Raw genomic sequence first — 25,212 nt, 5'->3', positions numbered from 1 at the left:
GCACGTGCCACTTTCTAGTGTGGAAGTGTTTAAAAGCGGACTTAGGGCTCCCATAGTCCCATTCGTCTCTGGGTCCCCTTGGCTTTCTAGTTTCTATACCTCGAATCCATGACGGCCGCCGCTCTGCCCCGCACTGGCTCCGGCGAGGGTTCGCGTCCGCCTTCGCCGCTCGCCGCTCGCCGCCATGGATCCGGATCCCTAGGAGGAGGCTAGCGAGAAGTGATCCTCCGTGGCTCTCCCCGTTGCGGCAGACGTTGGAGATCTTAGGGCAAAGCGTATTCAACCGGAGGTTGTCTCCTTGCACTCGCCTCTTACCATGCTTCCAGTTGCTTCTTGTAAACTTTTGCTAAGAAGTGTATCTATATTTTTTTTCTCAAAAAAATCGTTTCTTATTTTATTTCTTGTGTTGAAATTTTATCAGCGAGGCGTCTGGGCTTATCTTTGCTTGATTCTATAGCGATTTATTAATCTATAGAAAATGAGTAACCACTCATTGCGCATTTGAAGAATCCTTACGACGAGATCTTTGCTGACTCTTGCTCGATATTTTCTAATTCTTCATTAAAATAGTTGGCAAGTGGAGAGAGCTTCTCCTATGATCAAGCTGGTCATAACTCAACTGTTTTGTTAATAAACATGATTTCTATGATTCCTCAATAATTGAGGAGACATAGAGCAGCAAATTCATTATAGTGATGTTTTGTTTGAAGCGATCGCTAGGTTTCCGATCTTGTTGTTTTAATAACAATAGAATTGATGCTCAAGTTTATCCAGAATAGAGTGAACTATGATTCAACTTCTCTACTTCATAACCCTTGCTATGCTGATCTATGCGCAATGGAGATTTTCGCAAGAACTAGTAAGACAATCTTTGATGTTATTCAACTCCATATATTTTTCAACCAGAATACTCAATGGCATGTGGTATCTTCCTAATGCCCTCTCAAGATGAGATTACAATTTTTGAAGGTTTTCTATCGATTATATCTAACTTATCTAGTTAAAGAAAAGGGGGCTACGTGGAAGCAATCATACAGTTCATATTAGAGAACATTCTTGCAGTCCCTCACAAAATATAAATAGCCATATCTTCAAGAGAGATTGCATGCATGTTGCTGCTATCTACCTCTTCAGAGTGAATCAAATTAGACATTTCTTTTTTTTTATTTGAATTCTTATATGCCTTTTATCTTAAAGGCCGATATAATGATTACTTTAGTGAGTTCCAAGTTTTTCATTTCATATATGTCTGTCTATTTGAAGGTATTTAATTTCAAAGTTGATTTTACATTTTGTTCTTCACTTCAAAGTCAATTTATTTCCAGCATTTTGTCAAAACTATCTCATTAGCGACTTTCATTTGGATAAGAAATTATCTCTCTGTACATATTATAGGAGAAGTTTTTTTTTTTTGAAGTGTTTTGGAATTTAATCCCCTCTTATACAGTGCAGTAAGCCTTCAGTTTTATGTTTCTTTTAGCGGACTTATATGTATTTATTTTGAATAAATTTAACCTTAGCTTGCTTGATGAAATTGTGCTTTTCATGCTTTTTGCCTTTGATGATAGACAGGCATGAGCCCCAACAACATTTGCGCACCAGGTTTTTGCCATTGCCTGGGTTGTTGTTGGCAAGGATGAATGTGCCATAATGCTAATCTGAGGTCACACTTCTTAACCTGTATGTATGAGGTGACATAGCTTTATTAAATTATCTATTTTGCTTGTTATTTTTTGAACTTTCTTAAGAGAAATTATAGAGAAAGGGAGAGGAGTTTGCAGGTGCTTGGATCACCTTTCTGATGGAACCTTTATATCTTTTATTCCTCTGCTAACATTTTGTTAAACTCCTAAGCAATGAAGACATGTTCTAGTAAGGACCTTAGATGGTCCTATCAAAAGCTTCAATACTCCCACTGCTATCTACTACTATGCTAATGTGAGGCTTTAGCTTGAAGCATGCTTATGCTAATTGACTTATCGAATCTCTATTGGTTCTTTTCTTTATGAACCTTTTTGACACATTTTCCTAAGCCAAGCTTAGAAAGGGAGTATGCATGTTCTAGATGGCCTTTTATTGTAGCCACTTCCCTTCTTATCCCTTTATAGACATTGTTAAGCACATTATTGCTAAATGCAGATTCAGATATTGCTTGATGGAGGTGTCATCTAGGTTAGAGATGAGGAAACATCCAGATTTAATAGCTTTAGACATTGTCATTACCTGAATGTTTTTTACGTACTTTTCTTTTCCCTTAAGAATTCTTTTTTTGGTTATAGAACATATCATCTGATACACCTCAGAACCGATCTCTTCTGACGAGGCAAACCAACTAATGAAAGCCCATTACCTAGCTGAGGGCTGACCATTGAAAGCTTGCCACATGGCTAAACTAGAAAGTGTGCAAAGTATCCTCTACATTTCAAACTCACCTACCAGGTGGCAACAACTCGGCCATGATCACTAATTGTTTTCTAAATAAATGCGACATTTGAGCAAATTCCTATGACCGAGAAGCATGGGTGTGATTCACGAATGAGACATGCAGCTTGTTACTTTATCAACCAGTGTATTCCTTGAACTACTCGGCGGTGGGCTCTGGCCCTCACCTATATATGTTGTGTTTCCAGAAGCCATCTATGTAAGTTCTCTTTTGACTCTCTTACACTGCATCTTTGCCCTTCTCAGGCCTCCTCCTGTATCCTGAGAGTCGTGTCTGACTTAAGCATTTAAGGGTGTCCCTATCGGACATGCTCCAGTGGGAGAATTTCTTTATTCTTGTTGTTTTAGATCGGAGCCAATATTGGAGCGCCGGTCAAAGCCATCACTCTTCCATTTAATGCCAACTCACAAGCGCTCAGTGTCGGGATCATCGCCGATCGTGTGCAGGGACCACCGGACAATTGCCGCGTGGGCATGTAGCGATCCATCCGATCTATCCGATTCAGATGGCAGACGAATTGAGATCTCCAGCAACCTCGATAACTCAGTGCCTGGGTCGTCGGGCCAATTCCCAACAACAACACCATCTTTTTAGTTTTTAATATTTCTTCTATAGCTTGTGAAAATGATGTCTTACTTCCTTAAAGAAATAACTAATGTTTTCTTACTTCGGTGGCAATTTTCTCAAACTTATTTACATTTCACCTCACCAGTGGAGTAGGCTAGCATAAGATAAAAATTACTTGGTAACGTAAGGTTTTTGACATTTCTGTTCTCTGAATACCTTTTCCTCACTGAAGTGCTCTGTGTTCAAGGTGTCATTTCCTTTATCAAGTTACATATGCCAGTTCATGTTGGATTGTTGGTGAAATTAGTTTGCATTGTTGCATTGACATTCATCTTGAAAAGTTGATATCCGTTGATTAGATATGCTATCTCATCATCGAATGACTTCAAATAAGCTACCAGATTTCTTTCAAAAATTTTATAATTTTATGATTTCTTTCAACATATGACATTTCATGTTGGATTGTTGGTGAAATGATTGTTGCATTAGCATGCATCATGAAAAGTTGATATCAGTTGATTAGATATGCTATCTCATCATTGAATGACTTCAAATAAGCTACCTGATTTCTTTCAACAATTTTATGATTTTCTTATCTAAGTATTCATATGCTTGATTTTTATTTCCCTAACTCTCATTCAATTTGAAATTTCTGGTTTGAGGTGTTGATTTGGCATTGACTTCAGTTGATATTTCTTTGGCTATAATCGTGTTTAGTGTTACTCTAGCCATTGATGATGAAGTATGGCATGAGCCTCAACAACATTTGCGCATCGGGTTGTTTTGCCTGAGTTGTTGTTGGTAATGATGAATGTGCCATAATGCTAATCTGAGGCTCAAGTTCTGGGTGCATGCAATCTAATAGACACCAATATCAGCACCTTATGTTTCTCTTGTTTATGAACCTTCTTAGTACAAACAACTCCCGAGAGATGCTGAAAGGGCAACATGAACATCTTATAATATGGGTTCCATTTCACTATGGCCAACTGACAATCCCTTTTCCAATGAAGTCTTTTTTATGTTATTTTTTAAGCAGATCATCTTTAGACACCAACTCAAAGTGTTGGTTAATGTAAGCAGTAGTTATATTCAAGACCACGAAAAACTACTAAAATGCACAGGTGCAATTATCTTATAATTTTTATGTATTGTTTGTCACTTCAAAAACCTTTTCCTTCAATTATAAGTTAAACATATTTCATTTTGTGATGCTAGTCTAGTGTTTTTTTTCCATATTTTTTATTTTTTGAACCATTTCTTTGCATCTAGTCAATCAAAATAATCAGTTTAGGAGATTCCCATGTCTTTATCTTCTTGATTATTGTTAATGTAATTCTTTAGGTTTTCTGAAGTTGAGTTTCCTTGCAAGTCTGCCCTTAATAATGTGTTTATATGTTTGTGATTTGATATTTGAAGTTCATGTAAGCTTTTTAATGGTAGGCTTGCCTTCACTTTAACTCTTTTTGTTCCCAAATGCTTATAGTGTAGGTTCCAAAGAAACATTGCATGTAGTCTGTCTTTGGCATGGTTGTAATTAGTAAGAATGAATGAATTATGATGTTGATCTGAGAACTAAATATTGAAGAGGTAACTGACAAATGATTTAACTATTATGAGCTTTTATTTGACACTCTTTTGCTTAATGTTCTGATGGAGATGCAATTCAAGAGGGAGAAACAAAAACCTAGTTTCTCATCAATTATATTTATTGACTTCAAACTATTTGCATATGTCATATAGAATAGGGCATCTACATTTTTCTACATCATTTAGTAAAACAAGCATTTTATTGTTAAATTTGTTTTTGTAATTGAGTTTATTTTATTCTTGTTGCTCTGAACGTTATAGATTTGTTTTTGCGCGAGTTTTTGCCAAAAGCCAATTATTCCACTTTAGAAATCCATGTGATTTAGTTCAGAGAGGAGATTTGAACCACTATTTTCATGCATGATCTCTCTCATTAAGATAAGATTTAATGTCACTTCATTATGATGATTTATTATAATTATACGTTTTGTATATGTAGGATCATCTATCCTGTTATGGACCAATTTGGCCACTCAAGTAGATTTGGACAAGCTTCGAGAGCAAAATCTGCCATATCCATGACTCAATTGAGTATCAAAACTTCGAGAAGTCATAACTTCTAATTCAGGATAATTTGGCCAGGTGATTGAAGATAAAGTTGATGCAAGAGTTAAGATTTAGCTTTTATGTAAATTCAATATTTTTAGAATAATTTTTATTTTTTAATTTGTATCCTCTTTTAATTAGGAGAGAAATATGATCCAATATGGGTTGGACTTGACTAATTTAAAATGGGGAAAATTTTCATCCTCTTCTAACTACAAGAGGAATACGACTCAAATAAAGAGAATGGACCTCAATAAAATAGTACAGGACTTGCAACTTCTCTTTTAGCTAGAATAAGAATTTGACTTAAATAAGGAGTTATAAATAGAGCACATATGTCATGCTTTTAGAGAATGGGGAGTAGGGGGAGTGGATATACTCTACTTTTTACCCGCTCGAATCCCAACAAAGGGAATGAAACCAAGAGTATAGACTTTACTTTCCACCTGTGACACATATCACAATGTGTTGAATGAAAATTTAATGGAAATAGAGGGCTTAAAGCCCTGTTTTTTAAAGTTATTATTGTTTATTATTTTATCTGAGAAATTTGAGTTGAGCAAATTGAAGGAGATTACTTCCTTCTTGATCAGTGTGGGGTCTAGATTTTCAAAGTAGTACAAGCATAAGGGAGAAAAGCTTTTAATGCTTGAGGTATATCGAAGGACCAATGGCTACTACTTCTATCTTAGTAGATGATGATGTGAAGGGTTGCTTTACTCGAGAGGTGAAGATTGCCCACGTCACTGAGCTCATATGTCAATTGATGCCTTTAGCTTCAATTCTTGCAACTCCTATACAAAATTGTCTCCAACATTTGTGGACAATGAGTTGCTTATTCTACTGATACTGACAAAGATGGATATTTCACAATAGAGGATGAGTTCTGTTGCTGGTGGTCCAAACCGAGAACGATTGGCACAGCGGTGTGAACGGGATTCCGTCTGAGTTGCCTTGGTTGGTGTTGATTGTGCTCCACCTTCCACCGGGAAACCTGCAAGCAAGCCTCGCACCACCACTGGGGTAGTGGGGGCCCTCCGACGATCAAGTCAGAGGAGATTGGAGGAGGAGAGATAATTGCAGGTAGTAGGAGAATGCTCTGGAAGTTCTTGCTTACCTCCCCCCTTCTCCCCCCCGCAGCATATATACCAGGCTGGGGGGTCCTTCGGGGGGGTTGGTCATCGTGTGGCACGATGGAGTTGCCACTGACATGGCCGTTACAGGGCGTCGTGGGGCAGCGCTGGGTACGGCCGTGACAGGGCGTAGTGGAGCTCCGCCTTGTATGGCTGTTACAGGAGATCGTGGAGCAGCGCCGGATACGACCGTTGCAGGGACAGAGGGTCGTGGCGTGCTTCAGGGGAACAGCCTGTCGTTGTCGAGAGATTGCCGACTCGGGATCGGATTGCTGGATCAAGGGGCAGCCGACTCGGGGTCGGGCTGCGAAGCCGAAGATATCCGACTCGGGGTCGGGTTACTGGATCAAGGGGCAGCTGTAGTCTTCTTGGGCGCGCGTGTCGGTCACGTGGGGCATGGTGGCTGAGTTCCCCCGTAACAGTAGCCCCCCACTTCCGAGCCTGGAACCAGAAGGGGAACGGGTGAAGGAAGTGATGCTTCGAGATTGCCGCCATCCCTCGGAGAGGCGCGCGCGCTTCGAGCTCCCCGTCTTCTTTATGGCGTATGGCGGTTGTTGCTGACCTGGCAGTCTGAGGATTTCAGCGGACATCCTTCCTTAATGGCGTCGATTCGCCTTTGGGGGGCGAGCGACCCTTCGGCAGCCAGGCGTCCTCTGGCATCACCGGGGCGTCACCCACCTTTCCGCCTATTTAACCGGGGGTCCTCCTCCGTCCGCCTTTCTCTTTACAGACATCTTCGAGTTTCTCCTTTGCGCTGCCGTCATCGCCGTCGGACTGTTCGCTTGCTCCTCCTTTGACGCTCTCGGAGCTGTTCCTCCTTCTCTTCCGGTGAGTTGCTCCATTCTTTAATTTAGGGCTCTCCATACTCTCCTTTTGTATTAGTGTACTCCAGTCGTTCCGGTCTTTTCCCCCTTTTCGACCCTGTCCTGACCGTAGATTCACTGGCCATTAGGGATGGGCGAAGTGAGAGCAGACCGCATTAAGTCGGAGTTGGCCGCCGAAGACCTAGATAGGTTCGTGGCTCGATACCACCTTTCCGAGGCCTGCAATGTTACACTCCCGGGGCCTGAGGAGAGGATGTCCCATCCTCCTCCAGGGAAGGTTGCCATCAATGAGGGCATTCTTCAGGCCGGGTTCCGCTTTTCCCCCTCGGACTTAGTCGTTCAGGTGCTTCGGGGTTTAAGAGTGGCGCCGACGCAGCTGGTGCCGAACTCATGGCGCGCCCTGACAGCCTTTCAGGTTCTCTGCCGCATGCACGAGGTTCCCGCCACCCTGAATGTCTTTTGGGAATGCTACGGCCTGAGTGGCCACCCCCAGGATAAAGGGTGGTGGTGCTTTGCGGCGCGGCGAGGGTGCGGCCTCGTCAAGGAGGCTCCCACCTCCATTCACGGCTGGAAGGAGCGCTTCTTTTTCGTTGACGCAGATCCCTCTTGGGGAATCAGGGCAACCTGGGAGACGCCGATGAAGTCCCCGATTGGCCTATCGAGGTTGTCGAGGAAGGAATCCGACGGCGTCGCCGTCTTGAAGGAGTTGGTTGCCGAGGGTCGGCTCCCCCCGGTGTGTCGCCTTATTTCCAAGGATACCTTGGTGAACGTCGGTCTGAGCTCGGTCCCCACTGACCGTGAGCCCGCCACCATTTCTTTTTTAGCTCTTTTCTCCTCTTTCGTTTCGTTCTTTCCTTCAGTTTTTCAACCTCCGACCACCTCGTCCTTTTTGCAGAGATCGACGACGTCATGCGGTCGGACAGGCAACGGCTGTTGGTAGGACGTCCCTACTGGAAGCAGTCCGGAAGAAGAAACGAGCTCCTCCGAGCGGGGCTCCACCGGCGAAGAAGTCCCGCCGGCAGGCGACTCCGACGCCGACAGACGGGTCCGGACCCACCGATCAGGGGGACGCCGCGGGCGCGGACCGGGAGTTGACGTTGTATCAGCCCTCCGATGCCGAGACTACCGTTTCTCCGGAGGCATCACCCGGGCGCGCCCAAGATGGACGGGTCGGACGTGATCGGTCCCCAGCCCAGCCTTCGACTCGGTCGGCTCCGGATGATACGAGGAGGGACGCGCCGAGGCCCCGGCCGAGCAGGACCCTGTCAATTCCAGGGGCGGCCCCCGCCCCGAGCGTGGTCAGCATGACTCTTCCCCAAGCGATGGGTAAGGGTAAGGCTGCGGAACCACCGTCCGACTCCGGGGATAAGTCGGGGTCGGCCTTCACTTTCGCCGGCGCCCGAAACCTCATCGAGACGGTACTGCTGGAGAAGGACCGCAGGCAGGTCCGGGAGATGAGGGTCCCTGACGTTGGGGCTGCCAGCTGCGTCTGTCTCATGTCGGTGAGTGTTCTTTCGGTCGCTTTCATCATTTATAGGCTCTGTTGATCCCCGCCTGACGCCCTCGTTTTTCCTATCTCTTAGCTCGCCCAGTACATGATCCGCCTGGAGGAGTGCTACGAGGAACAGGCGAGGCTTCTGGCGAGGGCCGAGAGCCAACTGAAGGCAACAGAAGAGGGAGGTCAGGCTGCGGCGGGGAGGACGACCAGGGACCTCGAGACGAGGCTCCAGGTAGCCGAAGAGCGGGCACTCGGCTTCGCCACCCTCGAGAAGCAACTGTTGGAGGCTCGGGAGCAACTCAAGGTTGCCTCAGGTCTCGAGGGCGAGATCAAGAAGGCGGAGGAGCGGGTCGAGAAGCAGTCCCGGAAGGCTGCCGACTACCGGGAGAGGTGGGAGAAGGCCCAGCGGTCAGCCGACAACGCCCGCAACCGGACCCGGTCTCTTGAAGCCAAGCTGGGCGAATTAGAGTCGGCTTTGGAGAAGTCCCGTGCGAGCGACCAGGAGCTTCATTCGCGCCTGGTGGAGGCTGAGGCTGCTCGCATCGCTGCCGAGGCGAAGCACAAGGAGGCCCAGGCTGATCTGCTGAGGGTCTCCTTCGAGGCGGATGACCGGATTGTGGCGAAGGTCTTGGAGGCAAAAGCTCAGATTATGGAGCGAGCAGAGGCGACGCTGGCCGAGAAGAGTGCGGAGATCGGGCGTCAGGCGGTACAGGCTTATCGTCAGTCCGCCGAGTTCACCCGTGATATGTCGGAGGCGGTACAGGCCTATCGTCAGTCCGACGAGTTCGTCCGTGATATGTCGGACGCGGGGTCCGACTCCTTTGTCTTAGGCTTCGAGGAAGGCCTGGCAAGGGTGTCGGCTAAGTACCCCGAAATTGACCTGAGTGGGATCTCCCTTCTCGACTCCCCTCCGGCGCCATTGCCTGCTGCTTCTCCAACCGTCTCCCTACCCCCTACGGACGTGACCGACGTTCTCGACCCGGGGGTTCCTCCAAGCTGACCTTCTGTATTTTGTTCTTTTCTTTGTGTGTTGGCGTTTTGCCAAGTTGTATGGGTCTCAGCCCTGAAACAATGAAAGTTAATGCAAATAGAGTTTCTTCATTTCACTTTCGTCCTTCTTCTTTTTAACTCTTGGTAGCGTCTCGCGGACTCCCGACTCTTGAAATTCTTCCGGCGCTAAGCCAGGTATCCGAGGGTTAGGCCTCAGGAAATTCCTCCGGCGCTAAGCCAGGCATCCGAGGGTTAGGCCTCAGGAAATTCCTCCGGCGCTAAGCCAGGCATCCGAGGGTTAGGCCTCAGGAAATTCCTCCGGCGCTAAGCCAGGCATCCGAGGGTTAGGCCTCAGGAAATTCTTCCGGCGCTAAGCCAGGCATCCGAGGGTCAGGCCTCAGGAAATTCCTCCGGCGCTAAGCCAGGCATCCGAGGGTCAGGCCTCAGGAAATTCTTCCGGCGCTAAGCCAGGCATCCGAGGGTCAGGCCTCAGGAAATTCTTCCGGCGCTAAGCCAGGCATCCGAGGGTCAGGCCTCAGAAAATTCTTCCGGCGCTAAGCCAGGCATCCGAGGGTCAGGCCTCAGAAAATTCTTCCGGCGCTAAGCCAGGCATCCGAGGGTTAGGCCTCAGGAAATTCCGCTCGTTGGTCGGCCAAGGCTGGCGCAAGCCGAGGCGACCGGTCGGGGCTTCAGGCTAGTCTGCTCCCGGGATGATCATCGGGTTAGCCTGGCATCCAAGGGCCGAGCCTCGGGAAATTCCGCTCGTTGGTCGGCCAAGGCCGGCGCAAGCCGAGGCGACCGGTCGGGGCTTCAGGCTAGTCTGCTCCCGGGATGATCATCGGGTTAGCCTGGCATCCAAGGGCCGAGCCTCGGAAAATTTCGCTCGTTGGTCGGCCAAGGCTGGCGCAAGCCGAGGCGACCGGTCGGGGCTTCAGGCTAGTCTGCTCCCGGGATGATCATCGGGTTAGCCTGGCATCCAAGGGCCGAGCCTCGGAAAATTCCGCTCGTTGGTCGGCCAAGGCTGGCGCAAGCCGAGGCGACCGGTCGGGGCTTCAGGCTAGTCTGCTCCCGGGATGATCATCGGGTTAGCCTGGCATCCAAGGGCCGAGCCTCGGAAAATTCCGCTCGTTGGTCGGCCAAGGCTGGCGCAAGCCGAGGCGACCGGTCGGGGCTTCAGGCTAGTCTGCTCCCGGGATGATCATCGGGTTAGCCTGGCATCCAAGGGCTGAGCCTCGGGAAATTCCGCTCGTTGGTCGGCCAAGGCTGGCGCAAGCCGAGGCGACCGGTCGGGGCTTCAGGCTAGTCTGCTCCCGGGATGATCATCGGGTTAGCCTGGCATCCAAGGGCCGAGCCTCGGGAAATTCCGCTCGCTGGTCGTGCGCCTGTCGCTTGCCGCCCGACGGGATTTCTCCATGGCCAGCTGCGATTGTATTTCTCCTCCTCTCCAAGCGTCGCCTGGGGAACACCAGATGGGCATTAAGTGCTAATTAAGGGGTTACCTGGAAAATCGGATCGCCAGTTGCTGCTTGCGAGGAGTGTCAGTTAAGCGGCCGCGATACGCGCGTTCTTCGAGGCGGATGCGGCTTGGGGCGCGAGTGGAGATACGTGGACCTAGGGGTACAGGCCATCCGGAGTGTCCTGCACAAGAAATGCGATTAAGGAGAATGACGCTTAGGAAATCGCGGGAAGATACGCCTTGAGAGCCGGATCGGCTCCGGATTCAATGCGCCCGCATTTATTGGAGCCACCCATATCGGAACGATCGGGGGGCCGCAGTTTGGCTATAAATATAGGTGCAGGTGCGATGGAGCCTGCCAAGCTGGAGCTGTTCAGGTTGCCATGGATCGTGGGCCTCCTCTCCGGCGCATGGTTGAGAGACCCCTGCCGAAGGAACGGGAGGCGCGCCCTTCGCGACTTCCGCCAACTAGCCGTTTCATCTGGGATCAACAAGGAGGTTCTCCCCGGCGGAACTCCGCTCTAGGCGTTTCATCCGGGATCACGTCTCCCCTCCTTGAAGTTCGGCCTCCCGATTGAGCTCCGCACCAGGTGCTTGATCCGGGACCGCGCCTCCATATGCTCTTCCCCCTTGTATTCCTTCTCTCCCCTAACACTGGGGAGGACCGGAATATCCCTTGGAGGTGGCGTTCCCCTGGAGGCAGCGGGAGCTTCGTCTGCGGCGGCTCCTCGTCCTCTTCGTGGAGCGTGGATGGCGCCTCCGGTAGGAGGCAGTGTGGACTTCTCCTTCGTCCACTTCTTCTTCATCCGCGCCGGCTCTTCGTCTCTTTCGTGAGACGCCGATGGCGCCTCCGGTTGGAAGCACCCACTTCCAACGGGATTGCAACCGCTTCAGATGGAGGTTTCGGGATCCCAGATCTTCAGCTCCTCGGAGTCTCCACCTCTTCTTTACTTTCTTTACACCCTAATTCCCCTCTGGGAATTCCTTGTAATCACACGAGCACGCCGTTGTAACCAGAAATTATTGAAATGCAAAGTGTTATACATTTTTGAACTGTCTTTCTGGCATCGTCGTTCTACTGGTAATACATCCGCAGGTTAGCGGAATTCCAGCTCCTTAGAATTTCTCGACCATCTAGGGCCTCCAACTGGTAGGAGCCAGGTCGGTTTACCCAGCGAACCTTATACGGGCCTTTCCAATTTGGCGCTAGCTTTCCACCTTCCGCAGGTTGAGATGCTTTAGCTCGCCTTAGCACCAGATCTCCGATTCTGAAAAGCTTCGGTCGGACCTTGGAGTTGTAATATCGGGCCACCCTCCGCTGATACATCGCCATCCGAACCTGCGCCATTTCCCTCGCTTCTTCCAAGAGATCCAGGTTCCCTCGGAGTTGTTCCGAATTGGCCTCGGGTCGGTGCGCGGCCACCCGAGGTGAGGGGAGTCCGAGCTCCACGGGGACAACGGCTTCCGTGCCATAGGTTAGGCTGAAAGGCGTCTCCCCGGTAGGGGTCCGATGCGTGGTCCGATACGCCCAAAGGACATTCTCGAGTTCTTCGACCCAAGCTTGCCCCGTCCGACCGATTCGCGCTTTGATTCCTTGGAGGATTGTCCGATTTGTGACCTCGGCCTCGCCATTGGTTTGGGGATGCGACACAGATGTGAACCGATGCTTGATCCCGAACTCCTCGCAGAAGTCACGGAAATGCTTGTTGTCGAACTGTCGGCCATTATCCGAGATGAGGACCCGAGGTACCCCGAATCGGACAATGATGTTCTTCACGAACTTCCGGACTTGCACCTCCGTGATAGTGGCCAGCGGCTCTGCCTCCACCCACTTGGTGAAGTAGTCGATTGCAACAATCAAAAATTTCCGCTGAGTTGAAGCGACGGGGAATGGTCCGAGGATATCCATTCCCCACTGGGCGAAGGGCCAGGGTGCAGTGATTGGTGCCAAGGGGACAGAAGGGACTCTGGACGTTGGCGTGGCGCTGGCAGGCGTCGCATTTCCGTGCATGATCCTTTGAGTCCTCCAACAAGGTAGGCCAATAATAGCCTTGCCTCATGATCTTGTGCGCCAAGGACCTAGCCCCCAAGTGGGATCCGCAAACGCCTTCGTGGACTTCGCCGAGGACGTAGGCCGCTTCCGAGGGGCGGAGGCACTTTAAGAGGGGGGCGGTGAACGAGGTCCGAGACAGCCTCCCTTCGTTGAGTACGTAGTGGGCGGACTTCATAACAAGTCGCCGAGTTTGATCTTCGTCTTCAGGGAGGATCCCTTCGGCGAGGTAGGCGACAAGCGGGTCCATCCAAGACGGCTCCGGGTCAATCGCCATCACCGCTCCAACCTCGCCGATGCTCGGGGCATCCAGGGTCTCCAGGTAGATCGCCCTCGACAAGTTGTGCGCGTCTGCGCTCACTAAGCGGGACAGCCTGTCGGCCCTGGCATTTTCACTTCTTGGGACCTGCTGGATGTCGACACTGCCGAGGTCGGGAATGAGTGCTTGCACCTTCCGGACGTAATTCTGCATGGTCGGGTTCCGGGCTTCGAACTCTCCACGGACCTGCCCGACCACCAACTAGGAGTCGGTGAAGACCTTCAGGCGCCGGATGCCGAGCTCCTTGGTGAGTTTGAGTCCCGTGACTAGGGCCTCATACTCCGCCTCGTTGTTGGTCACTGGAAATCCGAACCTCAAGGCATACTCGGCTATCACTCCATCAGGGCTGGTGAGGACCAGCCCGGCCCCTCCACCTTCGGGGTTCGACGACCCATCGATGTGAAGCGTCCAAATCGGGAGGTCGAGGCTAGGTGTTTCCGGCGACCTAGGTTCCGCCTCCTGCACCGTGCACTCAGCGAGGAAATCCGCGAGCGCCTGGGCCTTGATAGCGGGTCGGGGCTGGTAGCGGATGTCGAACTCACCAAGTTCTACTGCCCACTTCACCAGCCGTCCTGCATTCTCAGGATTGCTGAGGATCTGCCGCAGCGGTTGATCGGTCAGGAGGGTGACAGAATGGGCCTGGAAATAGGGGCGAAGCCTCCTGGTCGCGGTCAGCAGCGCGAAGGCGATCTTTTCAGCCTTCGTATACCGCGTCTCGGCATCCCGTAAGACCCGGCTGATGTAGTACACAGGCTTCTGGAACTTTGCCTCTTCCCGAACCAGTACCGCACTGACTGCGGTTGGGGAGACCGCCAGATAAAGGTAGAGCATCTCCCCTTCTTGCGGCTTGGACAGCAGGGGAGGAGACGCCAAGTATTCCTTGAGCTGGTCGAATGCTGCTTGACATTCGGCCGTCCAGAGGAAGTCTTTCGGGCGTTTCAACACCTTGAAGAAAGGTTGGCAGCGTTCGGCCGACTTTGCCACAAATCGTCCGAGCGCGGCGACCCTCCCAGCGAGCTCCTGAACCTCCTTCACTTTGGTCGGAGGGGACATATCTTGGATGGCCTTGATTTTGTCAGGGTTGGCTTCGATCCCCCGCTGGTTGACAATGAAACCGAGGAACCTCCCGGCCGAAGCGCCAAAGGCGCACTTCGCTGGGTTCAGCTTCATGCGAAACTTCCGCAGGGTGGCAAAAGTCTCCTCCAGATCCGCGATGTGCTGGTCTGCATGGCGGCTCTTTACCAGCATATCGTCCACGTACACCTCCATGTTCCGGCCGATTTGCTCTTTGAAGATTTTGTTGACGAGGCGCTGGTAAGTGGCGCCAGCATTCTTCAGACCGAAGGGCATTACCTTGTAACAGTACAGCCCCCGGTCTGTTATAAAGGCAGTTTTCTCCTCGTCCTGTGGAGCCATCATTATCTGGTTGTAGCCGGAGAAGGCGTCCATGAAAGACAGCAGCTGATATCCGGAAGTCGCGTCGACCAGTTGGTCTATCCGCGGAAGCGGAAAGCTATCCTTGGGGCATGCCTTGTTCAGGTCGGTGTAGTCGACGCACATCCTCCACTTTCCGCTCGCCTTCCGGACAAGTACGACATTTGCCAGCCATTCGGGGTAGCTGACCTCCCTTATGAATCCTGCCTCCAAGAGCTTGTCTACCTCCTGGTCGACCACTCGGATCCGATCCGGGGCACAGTGTCTCTTCTTCTGCTTTACTGGTCGGTGGGTTGGGTCGACGTTGAGGGCGTGAGAAATGACCTCCGGGTCGATCCCAGGTACATCGGCCGCCGACCAGGCAAATACATCGGCGTTGGCTCGGAGGAATTCCACCAACCGAGCCCGAGCTCCCGGGTCGAGATTGGTGCCGACCCGGACCGTCCGGTCCGGGCGACCTTCCTCGAGGGGAACTTCGATCACACCTTCGGCCGGCTCTCCGTGCCGCAAGGCCACCTCGTCTCTGGCGTCGAGGGACTCGACGCTTAAGGCTTCTACGGGCTTCTTCCCTTTGAGAGTTGCTAGGAAACATTGCCTTGCGGTCGGTTGGTCACCTCGGACCTCTCCAATCCCGGCCGCCGTGGGGAATCGCATGAGCAAGTGGTACGTTGAGACCACCGCGCGAAGGGCGTTCAGTCCGGGTCGTCCGAGGATAGCGTTGTAGGCCGAGGGAACACGGACGACCAAGAACCCGAGCCGCACCGTGGCTTCTGCGGGTGCAACGCCCGCAGTCACAGGCAGCTCAACGACACCTTCGGCCGAGACAGCGTCTCCAGTGAATCCTATGAGGGGGGTGGATGTTTTGTGCAACAATTGTCTGGACAAGCTCATCTTTTGGAAGGCCTCGTAAAACAAAATATCAGCTGAGCTTCCACTATCCACAAGAACACGCCTTACATCATAGTTTGCCATAGTGAGGGAGATCACCATGGCGTCGTCGTGGGGGGTCTGAACCCCCTTTACATCTTCATCACAAAAAGTGATTACATTACCGACCCTCTGCCTCTTTGCGACGGCTGCCCTTGATGCTTCAGTCGAGCCCCCCGCGTTCCTCTCGGGCCGGGGGCAGCCCCCAGTGATAGTATGGATCACGCCCGCGACGGGTCGATTCTGCTCCCGAGGCTCCGGAGGGGCCGGGTCGGCCGGGCGCGAGTCTGCGGGGGGACGTCGGTCGTTCACATATCGACCAAGACGCCCTCGGCGGATGAGAGCCTCGATCTCGTCCCGAAGCTGGAAGCAGTCTTCGGTGTCGTGGCCGTGGTCCCGGTGGTACTCACAGTACGCCCGAGAGGGCCTACTCCCAGGGATCTTCTTCATCTGTCTCGGGACCGGGAGGTCCTCCCGCCCCTTGATTTCCATGAGGATCTGGGCTCGGGGAGTCAGGAGAGGAGTGTACCGGTTGAAACGTCGGGGCGGAGAACGAGGGCGTAGGGCGCCGTGGTTCCTCGCCGGCGACAGGCTTCTGCGCCGACGCTGAGGCGTCGGGCTCCTCCCCTGGCGTGCCTCTTTTCGCCTTTTCTTCCCGAGCTTTGGAGGGATCTCGGCGGCCTCCTTGCTCCGGTGGGCGGCCGCCTCCTCGGCGTCCGCATACTGGTTCGCCCGAGACAACAGCTCCGGGAAGCTCCGCGGCAGGCGTTTGTCCAGGGAGAAGGTGAGTCTGCCCTTTCGGAAGCCACGCTTCAAGGCTGAAAGAGCCACCTCCTGGCTCAGGTTCCGGACTTCCAACGTAGCCTTGTTGAAGCGGGTAAGATAATCCCGCAAGCTTTCTCCCTCGTTTTGCCGGACATCAAAGAGGGAGTCGGAGACCAGTCGCCGCCGGCTACTGACGGCGAAATGGGTGATGAAGAGGCGGGTAAACTGATCGAAGGTCTGGATCGAGTTAGCCTCCAAGCCGCCGAACCACGCCCTTGCCGGGCCACGGAGGGTCGCCGGGAAAGCCTTGCAGAGGAGAGGACCTGATGCTCCGTGGAGGAGCATAAGGGTCCTGAAACTCTCGACGTGATCCCGCGGGTCCGCCGCCCCGTCATAGGGCTCGATCGCCGGCATTTTAAACCCCGGCGGATTCGGGGTCCGCAGGATTCTCGAGGCAAGCGCCGGTTGGGAGGAGATCTCCAAGTCGGCGAAGGGATCTTTAGAGTGGCCCTTCAGGACCTGGAGTTGTCGGTGGAGATCGTCCACCCGCCGGTCCAGGGAGCGCGACCGATGGGTGGGAGACAAGGAGCACCGAGAGGGGGACCGACTGGAGCGCGGGTTCCTTGAGGACTGGGGGGTCTGGGAACGCGCCCGGGCCCGCCTCTCGTACCCCGCGCAGCTCCGATGGGACGGTCCCGGCAGAATGGACCGTGCTCGAGAATCTTCCTCGCGCCGGCGCTCCTCCCCATGGGAGAGGAAGGAGCGCGGGTTAAGGAGGACAGGTGAGCGCTCAGGGAGCAGCGGCTCCTGGGCCCACTGCGGCGCTCGAGACATCACACCCTGCAGGTTCTGCACCGCCTCCGCGAGGGTGCGAACCTGCTGGGCTAACTGGTCGAACTGAGCGGCTTCGACCATCTGAATGGGGGGTGGAACGGTGGAGTGTTGCTGAGAATGTGTTGGAGACGCAGCGGCCTCCCGGCCGGAGGCGCGAGAGGCCCCGCGACCGGAGGCATTGGAAGCTCCACGACCACCTCGCCGTGCCATTACGATCGCTCTAAGATTCGAGCCCCTCCTTCTAGCGCCAACTGTTGCTGGTGGTCCAAACCGAGAACGATTGGCACAGCGGTGTGAACGGGATTCCGTCTGAGTTGCCTTGGTTGGTGTTGATTGTGCTCCACCTTTCACCGGAAAACCTGCAAGCAAGCCTCGCACCACCACTGGGGTAGTGGGGGCCCTCCGACGATCAAGTCAGAGGAGATTGGAGGAGAAGGAGAGATAATTGCAGGTAGTAGGAGAATGCTCTGGAAGTTCTTGCTTACCTCCCCCCTTCTCCCCCCCGCAGCATATATACCAGGCTGGGGGGTCCTTCGGGGGGGTTGGTCATCGTGTGGCACGATGGAGTTGCCACTGACATGGCCGTTACAGGGCGTCGTGGGGCAGCGCTGGGTACGGCCGTGACAGGGCGTAGTGGAGCTCCGCCTTGTACGGCTGTTACAGGAGATCGTGGAGCAGCGCCGGATACGACCGTTGCAGGGACAGAGGGTCGTGGCGTGCTTCAGGGGAACAGCCTGTCGTTGTCGAGAGATTGCCGACTCGGGATCGGATTGCTGGATCAAGGGGCAGCCGACTCGGGGTCGAGCTGCGAAGCCGAAGATATCCGACTCGGGGTCGGATTGCTGGATCAAGGGGCAGCCGACTCGGGGTCGGGCTGCGAAGCCGAAGATATCCGACTCGGGGTCGGGTTACTGGATCAAGGGGCAGCTGTAGTCTTCTTGGGCGCGCGTGTCGGTCACGTGGGGCATGGTGGCTGAGTTCCCCCGTAACAAGTTCAAACCAGAAAAACTAAGAGACTTAGCTGCATGATGGGAAACAGGCATTTCCCTGATTCCAGTTAGTTTAGCTAGAGTTAAATTCCCCAAATAGAAAGCTTTGATTCAGGAGTATTATCTAACCTGTTACAGGCCATTCTAACCACTCGAGTAGGTTTGGACAAGCTATGGGAGCAAAATCTACCACATCCATGATTCAATTGAGTATTGAAACTTTGGAAAATCATGACTTCTAACCCGAGAGGAATTTGGCTGCGACTGAAAGCAAAATTGACGTAAAAGTTAAGATCTAGCTTCTATCCAAACTAGAAAATTTTTAAAATATTTTTATTATTTTTGTAAATAGTGTCATGTTTTAATTAGGAGAGGAATCCAATCTCGGACTTCGCTGGCACAAAAGGACGGGAGTTTTCGTCTTATTCTAATTAAAAGAGAAATCCAACTCAAATAAAGAGATTAGATCTCCATAGAATTGTAGAGATCTTGCAACTTCTCCTCTTTTAGCTAGAAGAAGAATTAGACTCAAATGAGGAGGATATCTCTTGCATGAATAGAGGACATACCCTATTATTTTAGGGAATGGGAATAGAGAGAGTATACTTTATAAATTTTAATAAGCAACAGTGTTAATCTAATAGATATGCCGAGTCATAAATGGTGGCAATGGTGTAAGAAATGTACTTAATAGTCCATGGAATTATATATGCATAAGCAACTCAGACCATCACATGTAAATGATGCATAAGGGTTTGATGCTGGAGAAGTATTAAAGCTCACAATACTAAGAGTCTTTGGGTGTGATTTGAGTAAGAATAGTTAATAACACTAGATAGAGGACTAAAGGTGGGCTAGTTTGTATTTTAGACTGAACATAATAAGAAGAAACAATGGTTTCATAAAATGTAAAGATTGGATGTTAATCTTGCATGCTTAAGGAAAACAAGCCTCTGAAATGGAATAGATGAGGGCAATGGAGTCAAATAGATACAACAGTTAAACTAACTTAAAGACACAATGGAAGGAATATGATAAGATTAAGATTTTATAGGACTTATAGAGAATCATGATCCATTGTGGTTTGGAATTGTACAAAATAAAGGAAAAGGAGGAACCATCGCATTTCATTACAAAAACGTAGTTGCATTGCTACAGCTTGAAGAACAAATTCTCAGCACAATCATGAGCTTGTAAGGCTTTGACCCCTTCTACTACTTGAAATAAGAGTGCAAGAACTAAAAAATAACTTGAGATGCTTGATCTACTAATTGAAAATTAAATGGTCCTCATTTTTTTTCAATCCCGAAATCGGTAGAAGTGTTACATGAAAATAAAAAGATAAATATTTAAAAAAATTAAATTACCTCTATACTCTTAAGCAAGGTTCACCGTACCGGGTTCGGTAGGCATACTGGTCGCTTACTGGATCGGTACAGTTCTGGATTGTACCGGAACCGGTTGGTAAGAAATGGCCAGCTTTCTTCCGTCAGAGCCGGGGGAAAAGAGAACGAGAGAGAGCGCAGGGAAGAGAGGGAGGAAGGAGACCTGTGGCTGCCATCGGAGAGCCGCGGAGGGGCGGCGGAGGCCGGGGGGGCGACGGAGCCCACGGGGGTGCGACGGTGGTGCTGACTTCACTTAAAATTTTCAATTAAAAAGCCGCGGCCGCGTTCCCTATGTTGAAAGAAACAGGGTACGCGGCCTCAGCCTCCACTATGCCCTCGCGAGTTCCCCCGCCCTCCTGCGTGCTCTGCCGCCCCTCCTCGGCCTCCGCCGCCCCTCCGCGACTCTTTGTAGCGGCCACAGGTCTCCTCCTTCTCTCTCTTTCCCGCGCTCTCTCTCCTTCTCTTCGTCTTTTTCGTCACTGGCACAGAACCGGTCTGTAGTGGTTTCCACTGCTCCAGCGTATCGGTTATAGGCCAGACCGATCCGAACCGGCCAGTATGCGCCGATACGGGCCAGTTCGTCAAATCTTGCTCTTAAGCATAGTATGCTATACCATACCAAACCGGACGATATGGGGCGTATCGTACCGTATCGGTTTGGTACTGATATATGCTATGGATGATATACCGGCACTCGATACGCCGAACCGGTCTTTATACCAAGCGCACCGACACAATGATAAGGTGGCATCAGTACGGAGCTCGGTACCGGGACGATGTATGTTGCTTCTAAGAGATAACGCAAGGAAGATGGGATATAGCTCAGTGTTGCTTAGAATTGATCAATGGCAGATGATGGATGACAAGCAATAGGACAATAACATGCAATGGCAGATGTTGGTGACCTGCAAGAAGGAACCAAACCTCCAGAAAGGCTTTTTGATGGCTGGCGGTGGAACAATCTCATGAGGTGATATCTACATTGGGGCTTGAAGGAATCATGCAGCATCATGGCACTGGGCAAAGTAAAGGATGATGGCAGTAGATTGAGGTGGGGGAGTTGATGGAGTTGATGGAGTGGGATCACAGTTCTGAACAGAGGACTGTGCATGGGTGGAAGTGATTGATGGTGGCTTAGCTGCATCATGGAGGTGGCTTAGCGAGGGGAAGGAGGTCAGGCCATTGGTAAGTTGGGATATGAGTACAGCAAGATAGGTTTGGGATAGAACTCAACTCAACCTACCAGCACCTGGAGTTCACTGAATGCACACTCAACCCCTGGACTCAATTATGTTGGATTACATGGTCTGACAGTGAATGGGTTCGGGTCAAATTGCTACCTCTATATTACACTATGTACTAAAATCATATAAAGTTACATTTCATATTAACTATATCATATTATAGTTTACAAGATTATTTATAGTATCCTAGCTATGTCATACTGTATAATTTGTTTGCAGTTATAGGTAAACTAATCACTAGCTCAAATCTCGTCTGTAATTTATTTTGTGAAGGCTCAGAAAGTAGGAAATCTCTAGTACACGTAAGGTTGAAAGTAAATCAGCCATGATTTGGACAAGCTAGCTATGTTCATGATACAGGCTTGTAAATTAGGAATACTTCACTGATTTGGCAAGCATATATGCATCAACTAGCGACCATTGAGCAACCATTATATACATTGACTTTGAAGCTTGTTTCTCCTCTGGTAGTTGAAACTTTTTTTGCAAAATCCTGGCATTTCCTTACAAAACCACACTGTTTACTTGTAGCCTCGAAAATTGTTTGTTATTTAGACCCAACTGTAAGTACAAGAATTCAAGGAAGAAAGGATTTACCATCATCATATTGGTGGAATGGATGCATAGAAAGAGGAAACCCGTTTGAACAGCATAGATATATTATTGCTTATAGCAAGTCCAATATCACTGGTTTTGTAACAAAAAATACCCAGCAACAATGAGTAGCATCTGCATTTGAATTTTGGGTAATAATGATATGAGGCATGCGAGTTTTTGTCCGGGAGATGGTATTACATATAATGAACAGGACTTCGTAAGAGGAGTTGGGTGGTAAAACTAGAGATTTGTTAAAAACTAAGGATTGGGACACTAGATACCTTTAAAAAGAGCAGCGAAGAGCCTTGGCAGTGCAAAATATAATCTTGATGCTGATCATCCAACTGACATGCTGTGTGAAACTCATTGACCTCAGCAAGAATCTAGGCTAAATTCCTTGTTAATTCTGCTATCAATTGTTGGCTATGCTGAAAATAAAAGTTGTACCTGAAATTTAAGAGGCTGCTTGTTCTACAAAGCTGCTCTAGGTATCCTTGCATGCCAATAAATGCATGCAGATTTGCAACTCTTATAATCCAAATTTTTTAGCAGCATACTCAACCCATTTAATTTTAATAAATATTGAGTGGAAATGCAGATGATTTTACATTGAGACTCTTTGGTTCTAATAGCCAGGGGGGTTTTGTCATGGCTGCATCTCATGTCTCTATAAATTGCTGGTTAAGTTTAAGGGTCGCATTCAAAAAAACACAGCAAATCTTGTTTGGTCCTATGGATAATGGGTCCTCCTGCATCACCAATTTTTTTTCTTTTTGTATTTTTTTGGTACATCGGCTGTGCACTCTGCTTTAGTATTTTTTGCACCTTTTTCAAGTAGAAAAAGGACTAATTTTTTCATCTAAAAATAAAGGGAATAAAATGGACAAAAGCTTTTTGATACTTTTGTTCTCTTCCTTTGCACATATTCCAAACCAGTCTCCGCTTACACATTCTCAAATTGTATCCCTTGTGAAGTTCTTAGTTTTGGGGAAAAACAATAACAAAGCAAAACAGACCAAATAGAAGATCATTTAGTAAACAAGCAAATAATTAATTTCAAATCTTACTGAAAGATACTTATGAGAATGAAATATAAAATATTACAAGACAACATATTGAATCTAAAATCTTTCCCCAATTTTGCATACATAACTAAAAATATACTACAGGCATGAATATCTAAACTTCAAGCTACAAAAGTAATATAGGAGTGCAAGAGAATATAAGGTAACATAGCTATAATCTTATGCAATGCTGATCAAAATCTTTTGTGAATGAACGAAAGGAAGAATCCACCCCATTACGATCTTGTCAGGCTCCCTCATCCTGTAATAAGCCTTTTATGAAGCAAGGCAAATAAACAAAAAAATCAATCAGCTATTCATGAGGCAAGCTGACAATTTCTTTTAATCTACCACTGTTCAAGTGGCACCAATAATCTTTTTTGCTTGCAGTTGAAAGAAAATAACATCTACATTTGGATGAAGTGCTAAAATGTCAAGATAGCCAAAATGTTGAAAGGAACCACACACATATTCAACATTATGTCTCTCCATCAAGGCTTTGATATGAATGCTGCGCTTTAAGACACAATCATCATGTCCATTATAGTCCTTTAGAATCCAAACTTTTATATCGTTCTCATTTTCCATCAAGTAATGCAAATGACCCCTGGAGCGCCCAATGCCCTCTTGTCGTGGAGACTCTAGAGTAGGATAAGAAAATCACCAAGAGAAAGTAGGTGGATTTGTTCTTGGTCCCGGTAGATTGATTCTACAATAGATCTCACCCTTATCAACATCAACACCCAAAATAATTCCTTCTTGAGGATCAAGCACAGAGAAAATTCTATTGATGAAAACGCCACTCACCTGTCTTAGATGAATAGATTTCGAATTCATAATGAAAATGGGAATGGCGGAGATGGGGATCAAAAGCCAAGGCTAGAAGCTCAGGTCCTATAGTTGATGAAAGGATGGGCAGCCCATTCTTTAGTGGCAGGGTTGCAGCTGTAGTAGTAGTAGCGTGGATCGAAAAGCCAAATCCTCCATATCATCTGATGATATGAGCAGCCTGTTGCCGCACTGAATTATTTTTTGAGCTTTACGAGGTGGCAAAAAATCCAAACCGGTATCAATAATGGAATTTTCATCAGCTGATGATAGGATAATGTAAAAGGTTTTCAGTTGTGATCTATTCTTGGAAAACTCAACATAATAGTAGGATAAGAAGACGCCAAGCTAATCCAGACTGGATGTCCTCTTGCACTGTATGGAAGGTGGAAAAGACTTGCTACCATCCACTGACCTTTTGGCGAGAGTTTTATGGACGATGCTGAATCTTTTAAGCTGAAAGTTGATGGTATATAATTTTCAGCTTGTTCTACAACATAAGAATGTTCAATTGCCTGATCTGAGTCAATAATCATATAGCATCTCTCCACCTGCAAAATTGCAATTTTCCATGGCACCATTGAGCTTTGACACACCTTATTAAATGTTTCGATCACTTCCAAACCAAAATAATAATAATAATAATAATAATAATAATAATAATAATAATAATAATAATAATAATAATAATAAAGTTTGAAGACTGATGATGTAAAGTTTGAAGAGTGAAGCATCTAGGGCTTTTTGTTCTGTCGTCTTCTGCTGTTGGGTTCTCGAGATGTTGGCTTCGACTACAACTTTTATTCTATGAAGTCCTAGATGGTTCGACTGGTAGTTTATTACAATTGCTTTATAGTTAATTATAGCCTTAATAAAGCAAAAAAAAATTGAGAGCACTTGTATATGCATTGGAGTTAGGTATGAAGGTCAATTGCAATAATAAAGCAGAATAGAAAGTATTTGAGATTTTAGACTTCTTGTTGTGACAGTAGTGGGTGGTTCCAACTTGTTTGGTGGTGGTATCTTTAAGTTTGAACCACATTAATTCTGGTCTGATCGACATCTATTTCCGCAATTCTACTGTTACGTACTTGTTTCCATCATGTTACCAACCAATGATATGAACCTTGTTGAAGATTAGTTGGAGATCAGCAGTTGGGACTTGGTTGGTGTAGAATGGTAGGCTTTTGTATGCTGTCCTGCTTGTATCCTTGGCTTTATAAGTTCTCTCAGTGCAGCCTCAACTGCAGTATAACAATTCCATTGTCTTTGCTCCTTGTTTGCCTTCTTTGTGGTTTGTTGTGGTAGGAGATCATGATGGGACCTGGCGGACCAGGCGGACCAGGCGGACCTCCTGGCGGACCAGGCGGACCTGGTGGCCCTGGTCCTGGCTGGCTTCCTCTGCCTGGGGGTCCTCCAGGTTGGGGTCCGGGCCCTGGAGGCCCTGGAGGCCCTGGACCGGGAGGACCTTTCTGGGGACCTGGCCCTGGACCTGGGGGAGGCTTCTGGGGACCTGGAGGAGGCTTCTGGGGACCTGGAGGAGGCTTTGGTGGTTTCTTAGGCTCATGGTGAGTTGTGCTATAACCTTAGGTAGTATACTTTGATGTAGGACTTGTTGATGCAAGGTCATTCAGGGAAGTAATCGCTTTGCGTTCTTTATGTTTCTTTAGTCTTTGTCATTCTCCTCTTAACATTTCTGCTGCATTTTAGAAACATTAAGGCATCTCTT

General features: G+C 49.0%; 1 protein-coding gene across 5 annotated transcripts in view; it reads left to right on the top strand.

Moving 5' to 3' along the window:
• Window positions 1-25,212, top strand: part of PCB2 (NAD(P)-binding Rossmann-fold superfamily protein) — a 41,364-nt gene that overhangs the window by 14,031 nt on the left and 2,121 nt on the right. For 2 of the 5 annotated variants that reach the window (XM_088702788.2, XM_088702787.2), the window contains exon 3: window positions 1,573-25,051. The gene's annotated coding sequence lies outside the window, so the exon portion shown is untranslated. The remainder of the gene's footprint in view (window positions 1-1,572; window positions 25,052-25,212) is intronic. The other 3 variants (XM_088702791.2, XM_088702790.2, XM_088702789.2) reach the window with 3 other exon arrangements.

Source organism: Phoenix dactylifera, chromosome 8 (genome assembly GCF_051530095.1).
Source record: "Phoenix dactylifera cultivar Ajwa chromosome 8, Ajwa_hap1_PhDact_Kaust_v1.1, whole genome shotgun sequence".
Lineage (NCBI taxonomy): Eukaryota > Viridiplantae > Streptophyta > Magnoliopsida > Arecales > Arecaceae > Phoenix > Phoenix dactylifera.
The sequence above is the reverse complement of the archived record's forward strand: the minus strand, read 5'-3'. Positions and strand labels throughout refer to the sequence as shown.